At 37.1% G+C, this 13,683-nt stretch overlaps 1 long non-coding RNA gene across 2 annotated transcripts in view; it reads right to left on the reverse strand.

The window, feature by feature from the left end:
• The window catches only part of LOC125614027, a 53,511-nt gene extending 40,228 nt beyond the window's left edge, over positions 1-13,283 (reverse strand). For both annotated transcript variants that reach the window (XR_007344664.1, XR_007344663.1), the window contains exons 1-2: positions 13,165-13,283; positions 10,712-10,804 (exon numbers count right to left, since the gene is read on the reverse strand). This is a non-coding gene — a long non-coding RNA (uncharacterized LOC125614027). The remainder of the gene's footprint in view (positions 1-10,711; positions 10,805-13,164) is intronic.
• Positions 13,284-13,683: the final 400 nt, after the last annotated feature.

Here is a 13,683-nt window from a genome sequence, read left to right on the forward strand (position 1 = left end):
CCCCCCCCCCCCCTTTTTTTAAATGAACATCTTAAGATGTTTTGCAGTTTTGCTTATTTTCTTTCCCCTTTAAGAAACTAGATATCCTGGGCTGGGATTGTGGCTCAGCCATAGAGCGCTCACTTAGCATGCACGGGGCCCTGGGTTCGATCCTGAGCACCACATTAAAAAATAAATAAATAAATGAATGGAATGAAGGTGTTGTGTCTAACTACAACTAAAAAAATAAATATTAAAAAAAGAAACTAGATATCCTATCTTATCAATGCATGTGTCAGAGGTGGCAGTGGAATACACCTTCTAAGTGAGTCTAGTTTTGGTTCATGAAGGGACTTGCAATGTTTCTGCAGAATGGCTTGATTCGAATGTGGAAAGACTTCTTTTTTGCTTCAAGCATGGAATTGGGAGTGGATATTCATACCTTTCCTCTTAGATGAAAACTTAGTGAATAATGTTTCTGCAAATGTCACCTTGGGCAAATTATTTAAACTCTTTTGTCCTCCAGCCCTTGCTCTGCAAAGTGGGGGTCATCCTCTTCTGGACCTTACTGGGCTACTGTAGTAATAATATGTTTGAAGTTGTTATAACAGCATGAGTCGCAAAATTCCTCTACACAGGTTCAAACCTTCGCATTGCTCTATTTTTCCTTTCATATGCCTTCCCTTCAGTCCACTTAACTCCAAATAACTCTTCATTGCTTAAACTCAAACATCACCTATTCTAAGACCATCTCTAATCACCAGCTTTGACTCCAAGAAGAGTCCTCCAGTCCTTTTGATGTGTCTCTGCAACATCTTACATGTGCCTCTATTCTCAGACTCATTCCTTGTTGGCTGTTTATTTCTATAATCCAACTTTGCTGTTATAAAACTAAGATCTCCTTGAGGCAGGAAATCAACATTCATTGTATTTCCAAAACCTTGGAGGGGGTCTGACTCATGAAAATGCTCAATAAAAGTTTGAATTAAGGTAAAAAGGACAGCAAAAAAGGTTCAACACTGCCCATTCTTTTTGGATTTAAAATGAACCAGTAAACTATACCTGGTTATATGAGAAAGTGATGTGGAAGATCTATTTTTTTGCTCTAAGCACTAAGTTAATGCAAACTGGAGAGCAACTTCCAAAACGTAGCAGCAACAATGTACTTCTTCGCTATCTTTATCAGCTCATTTAGTCACTCTGCACCTTTTAAGACCAAATAGAGATAATCAATGCATAGGGCCAGATGTAATGATAAATATCAAAGTCCTACAGTAGAATTTCAAGCTATTCATTTTAGGTTTATTAGGTGTAATAGAAAAAGGAGAAAGTCCTTTGACATTTTATGAAGGATTTCATTGTCAGCCCTGACCTTCTTTCCTCTCTTTCAATCCATATGCTATGAGCACAGACTTAAGGAAATACAAAGTAAGTTGAAATAGATTTAGCATCCAGAGTCATTGAATGGTAAATGTGTGGATAATGAGGTGTGACTGTGCTAGACACTGTAGATCTTGGGGTAATAAGGAAGCATTGGAAAAAGATTGGTTGTAGACACAGAATTACTACTCATGTTGTCTGCCTAGTGGAGAAGATCGTGACAATTGCTAAAACAAAACAACAAAGCATATAGGTAAGGGGAAAATGACCCATGACCAGTGTAATCTGGGAAGGTTACCTGGGGCAGAAGGAGTAACATTTGACCTGAACTTTGAAATACAGTTTGAACTTGAGAGATGGTGATGCGGAAATTGTCCAAGCAAAGAGAACAACCACCTGAGTAAGTTCATGTTCATGAGATGGACATGTACAGAACACATTTTATGAACATTCAACAGACCCATGTGGATGGATCATATAGTGGCTGGAAAGAACATAGTGAGGACTAAGTCAAGAAAGATAGGCTTGAATTTGAAAGAATTAAGACTACTCTGTGTGCAATAGGAACCACTATTTTTGATCATGGAATAACTTTATCAGAATTATGGTACAGAAAGGTAACTCCAACCACAATGTAATAACAATAGTCAAGCTGTATTGAATATCTGCTATATTCAAGCAACTATTCTAATTGATTTACATGGATTAATTCATTTCACTGCCATTTCAGTCCATGATGTCAGAACAATTACAGACTATGCTATGGATGAGTAAAATGAAGAACAGGTAGGCTAGGGGACCTGCCCAAGTTCAAACAGCCAGCAATCAATAGAAACAGTATTCAAGACTCCATTCTTAGACCCAGAACCCATGCTCTTAACACTTAATGCTCTCATGGGAAAGGAACAGGAAGAAGGCAACTCCATAACAACCTATGTCATTATTCAGTGAGAAGGTCTAAAGGCTGAATGGGAACAATGATTTAGCAATAGAAAGGACACATATGGAAGGGACCCATTAGAGCCACCGTCCTCAGTTGGTTGGGGTCAGGGTGGGATGGAGCAGGATGGAGAAGCAGAGAAAGGAGCAGAAAAATTTTTGCATCTTGGGATTTGAACCATGAAAGGCAAAACAAATTTTATGGGGGAAGATGAGGAACCCAGTTTGGGGGCATGTAGAACATGACATTCAGGTGAGAATATCCTGCCAGAAGTTATAAGTGTGGGCTGAACAAAGTTTGGAGCTACAGGTGTTGAAACAAGGAGGGATTGTTGAAGCCAGAGTGGGTCTTACCATCAAGGAAGCATGCTCTCTTTAAAACCTTGGAAAATAAATTATCAGTCATTATAGTTTTTCTTTTTCTCGTCACTTAAGGTACGTAGTATTGTTGATATGAAATCTCTTTAAAATGTAAACACTTACAACTATAAATTTCCCTCTTAACACCGCTTTCACTGCATCCCATGAATTTTGGAATATTGTATTTTTAGTCAATGTATAATTTCTCTTGAGATTCCTTCTCTGACCCATTGGTCAAATGGGTTAAGAGTATGTTATTTAATTTCCACATATTTGTGGATTTTTCAATTTTCTTATGATACTAATTTCTAGTTTTATTTCTCTATAGTTAGAAAAGATATTTTATATGATATCAGTCTCTTTAAATTTACTAAGACTTGTTTTGTGGCCTAACTTGAGCCTGTGATGGAGAATGTTCATGTGCACTTAATAAGCTAAGTATTCTATTGTTGGACAGAGTGTTCTGTATATATCTATATAGGTCCAATTGATTTATTGTGTTGTTCAAGTTCTCTATTTCCTGACTGATCTTCTGTTTAGTTGTTTTATTAGTTGTTCAAAGTGTAGTACCAAAAGCTTTAATTATATTGTAGAACTATTTTTGTCTTCAAGTCTGTCAATATTTGCTTCATGCATTTTGGAGCTCTAAAACTTGGTACATGCATGTTTATGCTTCTTTTTTATCTTTTTGGTAAATTGATTCTTTTGTTAATATGGCATGTTTTTTATCTCTTGTATTTTTTTTCTTAAAGTATATTGGTATTAGTATAGCAATACCAGCTTCCTTTTGGTTACTATTTGTGTGGAAATTACTTATCATCACTTTGCTTTCAATCTTTGTAACCTTAGATCTAATGTGAAGCTGCTAGGCAGCATATAGTTAGATCCTGCTATTTAAAATCCATTCTGCCAGTGGTTGCCTTTTGTTTGGGGACTTCAAACTTTTACACTTAAAGTAATTAATAACAAAGAAGGACTTTCTCATGCATTGTTTGGTTTGTTTCCTCCATGTCTTGGAGCTTTTTTTCCCCCCTCATTTCTTTTATTACTATTGTCCTTTGTGTTTAGTTGTTTCTTTGTAGTGACATGTTTTTACTCCCTTCTTATTTCATTTTATTCATTCTATAAATATTTTGTGGGCGAAGGTGAGGAACCCCGTTTGGGGCATGGTTACCATAAAAGTTACATATAGTATCCCAAAATTGTAACATTCTATTTTGAATTGATACAATTGCATATAAAACTATACTCCTTCACAACTCGCTGTTTGATGTTATTAAAATCACAAGTTATGTCTTTATATATTGTGTGTCAATTAACAGATTTATGATTACTTTATGCATTTGTCTTTTAAACCCTATAGAAAATTAAAGCCAAAATTATAATAATGCTAATTTTTATATTTGCCTATATATTTACCTTTAACAGAGTTTTTAAAAAAATAGCCATGTTGCTTGAATTTCTTTATAGCATCCTTTAATTTTAACTAATGATAGCATTACTTGTAGGACAGGATCAGTAGTAATGAACTCTCAATTTTTGTTTACCTGGGAATTTCATCATTTTTGAAAGATAGTTTTGCTGGATATAGACACCCATCTCCCCTTTAGTACTTTAAATACCACTATGTATGCCTCCAAGTTTTCTCATGAAAAATTGGGAGCTGAAGTTGCTATGCTAAAATTGGCTGACAATCCTTTGCATGTCATGAGTCACTTTTCTGTTGCTGCTTTAAATATTTTCTCTTTCTTTTTGCCTTTCAACTGTTGGATTCAAATGTCTCAGCATGGGTCTTTTTGATTTTATGCTATGTAGAGTTCATTAAGCTTTTTTATACTTGCAGATTTGTATCTTTCCTCAAATAGAGAAGTTTTCAGCCATTATTTCTTCAAGTAATCTCTCTGACTTTTCTCTTCTTTTCAATTTTCATAAAGCATGTACTGCTCTTCTTATGATGTCCCATGAGTTCAATAGACTTTGTTCACTTTTCCTTCCTCTTTCTTCCTTCTCAGACTAGGTAATGTCTGGGATAACTTTCTATTTTCAAGTTCACTGATAATTTCTTCAGCCTGTTCAATTATATTATTAATTTTTTCAATAGTTGTTGTATTTTTCAGTTTCAGCATTTCTACTTGGTTCCTTTAAAAATTTTTCTTTGTTGATATTTTCATTTTGTGCATATATTTTTCCTCATTTCTTTAGTTCTTTATCCATTTTTATCTTGGAGGATATGTAAAACAATTATTTTAAAGGCTTTACCTTGGTTCTGTTGCTTATGTTTCTTCAGGGATGATTTCTGCCATTTAATTTTCTTTGCTTGAATGGGCCATGGCTTCGTGTTTCTCTGTGTGCCTTGTGATTTTGCTATTGTTGTTAAAAACTGATCATTAAAAAACAGCAAATTTTCCCAGTCTTTGAAGGCTCTGTACCATGGAAGTTCTGAGTTTATTTTCCAGGTGTTCTCTGAGCTTTTAGATAAGCCTGAGGAGAAAGCTTAAGGTTCTCTCAATTACTTTCTGAGCATGGGTTTATAATTTTTAATCATCCCATATATGTAGCTGATAATACACTTAATTCCTAAGAATCTTACCCCGGAGTTCTCCCTCAGGGTCTTAAATGGTCTAGTGTATGTCCTCTTCTGAAAAATCCCTTGTTCCAGGCACCAAATTAGTCTCACAGCTTTACTAAGCAGCTTGCTGATGTTTTCTGCTTCAGATCTGAGTAGGTGAAACAGATCAGTCCTCAGGCAGCCCCCAGAGAGATTAGAACATTGTAAATAAGGTCAACTGTGCCCCTACCCTCATTCAAGGAATGGATTTGGAACTGCCACTTCTCCAAACCAAGATGGTGCCATGCCAGAGGGAAGGTGGGAAAAAAGTAGGCAAAATAACAAAATTTTCTATCATTTCTATTTTTTTCCCTTTATTGGCCATTTGTTTGATTGTTGTAGTCTTTTTTGACTATTTTTCTATAGCTCATATAATGTTACTTTATTTAGGTTTTTAAATGTCTTTATGAGGTAATAAGGGTATGGAGCTTCCCAGTCTGCCATTTTGTTGATGTCACTCTCCATCATCACTTTTGTTAATATTTACTTTTTTTTGTTTTTTTAAGGTGGACACAATATCTTTATTATACATTTATGAGGTGCTGAGGATTGAACCCAGTACCTCATGCATGCTAGGTGAGTGCTCTACCACTGAGCCACAACCCCAGCCCTCCATTATCACTTTTATGATTCTTTCCCTGGCTCTTGATATCCTTGACACACCAAAAGGAAGGCAGACAAGAGAGTTAAAGGTGATGTGTTCCCTTATATGTTATAATAGATGAGTTTCTCCCATGGATAGTATCTATGCTGCTCAGGAGCAAAAAACTATGCAGAATTAGTGTATGTAAACAGAGGTCTTGATAAGACCAATTCTTCCAATATTAATGACTATTTTGAAACATCCAATAAACATGGTTTTGCTCTATCCTGGACCTAGAAGTTATTTTTGCAATGGTTGGTTTCAAAGCATGCCTTTTTCCAGACGGGAAGCTGTGAAAACAGTCTTAGCTTGAGTGGCCCTGAATGTAGAGTCTGGGAGAGGTGAATTTAAGCAGGTACTTTATTTTGGAGGCAATTCGAAGTTGCAGAAATGAAGGATGGGAGAGAGTGAGAAGCTGCAGTACAGAAGGCCAATATAATAATGTTGCATTGATGCTGCTGCTGTGGACATGGAGAATTCAGTTCTCCTGGACTTCCTCAAATGCATACAAAATTATAAACTCCCATAAACTGCCCACAGAAAGGTTACGAATCCAGAGGATTGAGTAATTGTGAAGGGTTTTTGTGAAGGTCATTAATTTCTTTTCTAACCCTCCCTCTAAGCTGCACATGTTCCTGGGTATAGTGAGTTCTTGTCTGTCTTTGAAGTGTACTATACTTCAGATAGAATAGTGATGGACTATGCCATTGGTCAAGGCTGTCTGGGACCTGGCTAAAGTGGTGTTCTTATGGATACAGGATGCTGATTTCTGTTGGGTAAGGTCAAAGATATTCATATCATGGCAGTCATGCTGCTGCCTCATGAGTGTAGATGTGGTGCTTTGCCAAAAAGAACTCAACAGTGAAGATACAGAATCTTATCTCTTCTTCCCATTTCCATTTTCTCCTTTTCCTTGTCAAACTTCATCCATTTAAAGAGAATCTCAGGACCATAAAAATGCAGAAGTGACTACCATGTTTTTCCAAACCACTGCTATTATGCAAATGGTTCCCTTGTTTTCCTAGTTCAGCAATCACAGAGAAAAGTTCTTAGCATATTTCTGAGTTTTCAGGGTAACTCTTTGTATGTTGAGAAAGCAGGGAATCAGGGGGTCCTCAAAAGCTGTGGGTTTGACTGTGAATTGCACTGGTTTGCCTTAGCCTCTGTACTGGAAAAGGAGAATGTCCAGTAACCCTGCATACATGTAACATGCAGCCATTCACTCTGACTCTTGTCCCTGAGGATTTCTTTTGGCGGAACAGCAAGCTCTCCGGGCTCTGCAACTAGAGAACATCTCTAACATAACATAAACGTTGGGCAGCTGCTGAGAGCTGGAGATGGCTCAGCATGAACAGCTGTGTGTGGTTTGACCTTGAAGAAAAGCAACACCAAATCCCATTGCCATAGGCTGGTTTCCATTTGGATGTAGTGCAAATAAGGCATCATAATAATTAAGCAAATATTCTTAGATGGGGAAGGACATTAAAAAGTCATTTCATTAACAGTAAACAGTGGATAATGAGAAAAAATTATACGTACGACAGCAGAGAAAATGTAGAACTGTTAGAGTTATAAACTATTATGAATTGTTTATGAGAGAAGAGACTTTCACTTTTCCTTTATATGATTCTGTACTGCTTAAGTAAATTTGTTTGCTACAAACATGTCCTACTTTTCTAACCCATTCCCTCAGAACACAGAGGGCCTCTGTGGCTGTGTGTCAGGGGTAAGGAGGACAGCTACATTCTTAAGACAATTGTGGACATTGGGTAGAGTTTGGGATGCTTGCTTGCATGGGATATTTAGTATAAACATCTCAGGTAAGATGTCCTGGGTAAGCTTGAGAAGACTTGAGGCTTTAAATGTTGGGAAAAGACTTTAGTAAAATTTCTTGAAATTCTCTATCAACTACTTATATCACTATAATAAAAGAAACCTCAACAATAATAACAAAAAAAAACTATGTGGAAACATTAATCATACAAGGTTGGAAAAGGAAAGACATTTGTGGTTGTGGACAATTGGAAATAAATTTTGGTTGCCTTCCTTAAGAAATGACAGCTGGGGGTCTTCTTTCTCAAACCAAGACAGAGGTATGGGAAGAAAGGCGAGCAAAAGTTACCCTCAAAGTCTCTGAGTGTGTTGAGCTAAGGCAACTATATTCCATGATTTTCCTATTCCTCAAATCGCTGCTGTGGTGTGGGCTCATGTAGTGACATAATAAATGCCTGTTCAACTAAATATTTCAACGGCTCAAAGAACACTTGGATTAGGCAAATTAAAATTATGTCCAACTTTCTTATTAAATTTGAATTCTGTGACTTTACCGAGTTTTCTGATTGTACTTAAAATAGTTTCAGAGAAAAGTTGTCCCAAAAGCTTTGAACAGGGGATGTATATGTTTTATGGCATATTATGGTGATATAAAGCATGGGCCTCAGTGTCAGATCTGAGTTTCTAGCTTTATTATTTAAATGTTCGAGTATTTGAGTTTAAGAAAACATTTTAGCTTCTCTAAAGCTTACTTTCTTCAGATATAAAATGTAATAACTATATCTAACCTGTGGAATTTGGGAGATTAAATGAGGTAAAACTCATGGAATACCTAGCATGGTACTTTTTACAGAGAAAGCAAACAATGTTATTTGTAGTTGTTCACAAACACCCTCCTCCTTTTAATCATCATCTTATAGAACAGGGATAGGTATACTATAACTCACTGCTTGTTTATATTCTCCTCCTCCTCCTCCTCCTCCTCCTCTTCCTCCTCCTTCTTATACCAGGGATTGAACCCAGGGCCTCTTCACCACTGAGCAATATCCCCAGTCCATTTTAATTTTTTTTTTGAGACAAGGTCTTGCTAAGTTGCTCAGGGCCTCACTAAGCTGCTGAGGCTGGCTTTGAACTTGTGATCCTCCTACTTTATCTTCCTAAGCTGCTGGGACCACTGCTTGTTTGTATAAATAAAGTTTTATTGAAACACAGTCATGCCCATTTGTTTATGTATTGTATATAGTGGCTTTAACAGTACCCAGAGTTGAGAAGTTGTAACAAAGATAGGTCGTCCACAAAACCTAAAATATTTACTATCTGGTTCTTAACAGAAAAAGTTTGCTAATCCCTGCTCTAGAAGCAAAAAATATAGGGAGGAATTAATACTTTTATTGAGCTTAAGTTACCAGGAACTCAGAGCTTTAATTGGAAGAAGTTGGATGAAGAGTTTAAATGACCCTTTAAAGCAATGGAATATTGTATTTTCCTCACAGATTTTCAAAATATACTTAGAGGCAGAGATGAATGCTAAGAAATTTGAAAGGGTAAATCTTTAAGCCTGAACATGTTTAAAGATTAATGGGATTCTTTTGGTTTAATAGAAAAGCCACAGAAGCCAGCAGAGAAATCCTAATGAGTTGGGGGATAATTATTTCCAAAAATTTGATTGTGGTTTAAGTCATTTTATTAAAATGGAAATTTCTGTTTTCAAGTCCAGAGGAATAATTTGGAGAAGGCCACAGAGCATTTATAGCAGGGGAGTATTTTGAACAAAATTTGGTATTTATACTTAGTGATTTTTTTCTTTAAACCTGAAAGTTAATATTCTCAAATACAGGATACAGTGGAATTCCTGGTCTTTAAACCAGAAAGAGAAAACAACATTAACATTCACTTGTAAGAAAGGAGTGAGTAAATTTGATAACAGCAGATTGAAAAGATAATTTTAAAAGACCAAAAAGTTTTTAAAAAGAAACAACAACAATAAAAAGCCCAAACCATCATAACACATTAAAGGTAGATAGAACCTGTTCAGAGCAGGGGAGAAATAGAGAGGACATGCCCAAGTAGAGGGTTTGGTATGGCTAAAAATGAGAGACCAGGACAGGAGACCACCAGGACAAGGTTAGCATTAACATCAAGAAGCTGGTTGGGCAGGGCATAGTGGTGTACACTTGTAATCTCAGCTACTTGGGAAGTTGAGCCAGAAGGTTCACAAGGTTAAGGCAAATCTGGGCAACTTAGCAAGAACTTGCTCAAAATAAAATTAAAAAATAAAAATGGCTGGTTCAGTGGTAGAGAACTTGCCTAGCATGTAAGAGGTCCTGAATCTAATCCCTAACACCACCCAAAAAACAGGAGGAGAAGATGAAGGAGGTCAGCCTTGGCCCATGAACAGCACTCTTCCATGATGCTTTGGTACCACATACGAATGAGCCAGGATCCCATTGCCCCAGGATCCCATTGCCCTTTGAGGAACACATGTGTTTCCTGGTGCAAGGGGCTGTGGTGCTAGATGACCTTCTTTTGTCCCATTGATCATCCAATAGGAATGATGGATGGCCATTTGTACCCTGAAACTTTGCTCATTTCTCTTCAAGCTACTTCAAATAATCCCCATTTTTAAGGGCTAAGGATGTGCATTACAGAGAGTAAGGGTGGAACACTGTAGGGTTTAAGTGGTATGGAAAAAACAGTTCCTAGTGTCTGTCCTGGGGCTGAGAGGTAGGGCAGGATAGACATGAGTTTTAGATCTCCCCCAAATTAAGTTTGCAGTGGGATACACCCTGTGCATAATAATGGTTAGCTCATTAAGAGATTGGTTTGTGGAAGTCCTCAAGTATTTCTCTTTTGTCTTAGTTTGTCCTAAGATTTGTAATAGAGATTGAGTAAAGCACTGACAACATTGCTTGCAGAGCAAGTGCTCAGTGCAAGGAAGCTGTCTGTACCAGTCAGGTTCTCTAGAGAAACAGAACAAATTAGACAGATATAAATATTAAAGAGCAGATATATTATGAGAATTGGCTCACATATTATGGAAGATGAGAAGTCCCATTATCTGCCACTTGCAAACAGGAGAAGCTGGTGGTCTGATTCAGTCTAAGTATGAAGGCTCGAATATCCTGATGAGAGATGGGAAGGGAGGAGGGTATTGGTGAGAATCTTATAATCCAAAGGTCCAGGAACCTGGAGTTTGATGTCCAAAAGTTGGAGACATATGTCACAAAAGAGAAAGCAAATTAGCTCTTCCTCTGTCTTTCTGCCTTCAACCTATTGTATGATGCCAACCCACATTGTTGAAGGTAGATCTTCTTTACTCAGTCTGCTGATTCAAATGATAATCTCTCCTGGAACATCCTGACAGACATACTTATAGCTGGCAAATAATAAGCAGCCAACTTGGCATCCCTTAGCCCAGTCAGGTTGACACATAAAATTAAAAATTGTACTATCATTATTTTGTCTATGAAAACCAAACTAAAAACTTGGGGTCTTGTTTTTTCAGTTTTAACAAATCAATTTGCTTCTTTAGAACAAAAGTCTAAATATCAGCGTAGCTTTTAGATCCTCATACCCAGAAAGTCCTTTTTCTAGTCACTTTTTTCTCTCACACTAGGATGTACTCCTCTTGTAGCAGTTTTCAGGAATGATTGCCTAGGAGGATCTATGAGCTTAGCATGTACTATAGTACATCTATGAGCTTAGCATGTACTATACTATTTTGTTTCTAATTCCTAAATTAACAACTTAAAATTCCCCATTCAATAAACTTCTCCACCAGTTCCCGCTTTCCCAGAAACACTATTCTTGCTATTTTATACGTGTGCAGGATACAGAAATGTGAACATTTAAATAATTATGTATTTTTAAAGGCATAGTTTAAAGGTAAAACAGCCCCTATCACATCATCTGCTGAAGAAATCTAATAAGTTTTGGGGTTCATTGGGGAGCCAGAGAATATTCGATTTTATGAGAGGATTACGTTTTTATTGAATTACATCTTTATTCAAGGTGATTTGGTTCATCTATTAAAATGGGAAGTTTAACTCAATGATTTGGGGACTAGTAAAGTGTAAACCATGACGAGAATCTTTTGATGAATCGGTTCTTTTGATAAAGACTCTATTGGGGCTTGAGAGTTGCAGACAGAGAATGTTCCCTGGAGATGAGTTTGGTGGTGACTTTTGGCCTCTTCTCCAACAGCCACAGCAAATATGTTCTATGTCCCTGAATGGCCAAAGGCAGAGAAATGAATAGTGAATGAAGGCTCAGGAAATCAAGGTTCTAGTTATGGTTTTGCAACTGATGGTTGAGGTTCCCCAAATTCTTTGGACTTTAATTTTTATCATCTGTAAAAAATAGGGTATAAGACTACTGGTGATTTTAAAATATTGGTTTCATGTGCAGCTAGTGACTTAAAACTAGTTGTTAAAAATACACAATTCCTAGCATAAATCTGGAATCACCCTAACTGTTCATTGATAGGGGACTGGTTAAATAGGTTATGGTATATCCAACCATAAGTACCCTTTACAAAGCAGTAGATCTGTGTGCGCTGATATAGCAAGATCTCTAAGGAGTGTCTTTGAAAAAGCAAAGTGCAGAGCTTTTGTGTAACTGCAGAGTTCTTGTGTAAGTAAAACTGTACGCATGCTCTGTGAGTGTGGCAGAGACTTACTTTCCATTTTTGTTTGCTAAAAGATACACATGAAACTATTAACAGTGTTTAGCTTCTTGAAGTCTAACAGCTCTACCTATTTAAAATATTACTAGTAACAATCATAATGTCATCAGTTAGAGGTTGATTCAGCCTGCTTTTATGATGTTTTCCTTCTTTTGCACCTTTTAACATTAATCTACTCTCATGTTACAACAAGGATGGGCTTGGTACTGTGGAAAGACCACTGCACAGGTAGGAAAGGAATCTGAGTTTAGATTACACACTGCTTGAACAATTTTGTATCCTCATTTCTCTGGATCTCAGTATGCTCATGTTTTAAATGGAGTTATAGGACTAGCAATCAAATTGGTGGGTCTATTTTAATTTATACATAGTTTTATAATCCATCTAGGGAGATGCAGGTATATAGAAATATACATATCCATATTTTAAAATATTTTTTAGTTATTCATGGACACAATATCTTTATTTTGTTTATTTATTTTTATGTGGTGCTGAGGATCGAACCCAGGGTCTCTCACGTGTGAGGCAAGCGCTCTACCACTGAGCCACAACCCCAGCCCCACATATCCATTTTAATATAGAATATCGAGTAAAGAATTTGTAGTAACTCTTGAAAATACTTTAAAGTATTTTCTTTGCTTGACAACATGCAGAATAGAGAAAAAATAAACTCTATCAGTAAGAAATTTTATGATCTCATTTGAGAGACAAAACCAACTAGAGAATAATTTACAGCCACATCTGAATGACCATGGATTATCCTCATTCTTATGGAGGACCCTTTAAAATATCACTCACCTGAAACTCAAGAAAACCAGACTCAGCAATGAAAGTAAAACCCAAGTCCCTTGGCCACACTTGCATTGATCTGTAAAATAAGGGTTAGACAGATGATCGTTAAGTGACTTTGCAGTGATAAATTCTCGGATTCTGCAATTTCTGAAAGCCCAGTCCAAATGGAGGAAGATTTTTACCCCTTAAATCAGATTCCTCTCTACTCAGTAGAGGCTCCATTTCCAATGAAGGACTTTGACAACCCCATAAAATCTCTGTGTAAGTTTAATTCCCAAAGACAACAGCCAAAAAAGGGCCTTGCGTTATGTTAGCCCCACTGTCTGGGTCATCTTTAGACTCTGCACTGCTTTGTCAATGAAGTGGGAGAGGGGACCTAGCTGGGGGCAACCAGGTGGCCATCTGGCCTGTTACTCACAAAGGCCCCAGTGAGTGTGGGACAAGCACAGGACAGGGGCTCTGGCAGGTCAGACTTGACGCCTAACTTGACCCCATTGGCAACCAGAGTCTGATAAAGACGTGATT

This window comes from Marmota marmota, unplaced genomic scaffold, assembly GCF_001458135.2.
Source record: "Marmota marmota marmota unplaced genomic scaffold, marMar, whole genome shotgun sequence".
Lineage (NCBI taxonomy): Eukaryota > Metazoa > Chordata > Mammalia > Rodentia > Sciuridae > Marmota > Marmota marmota.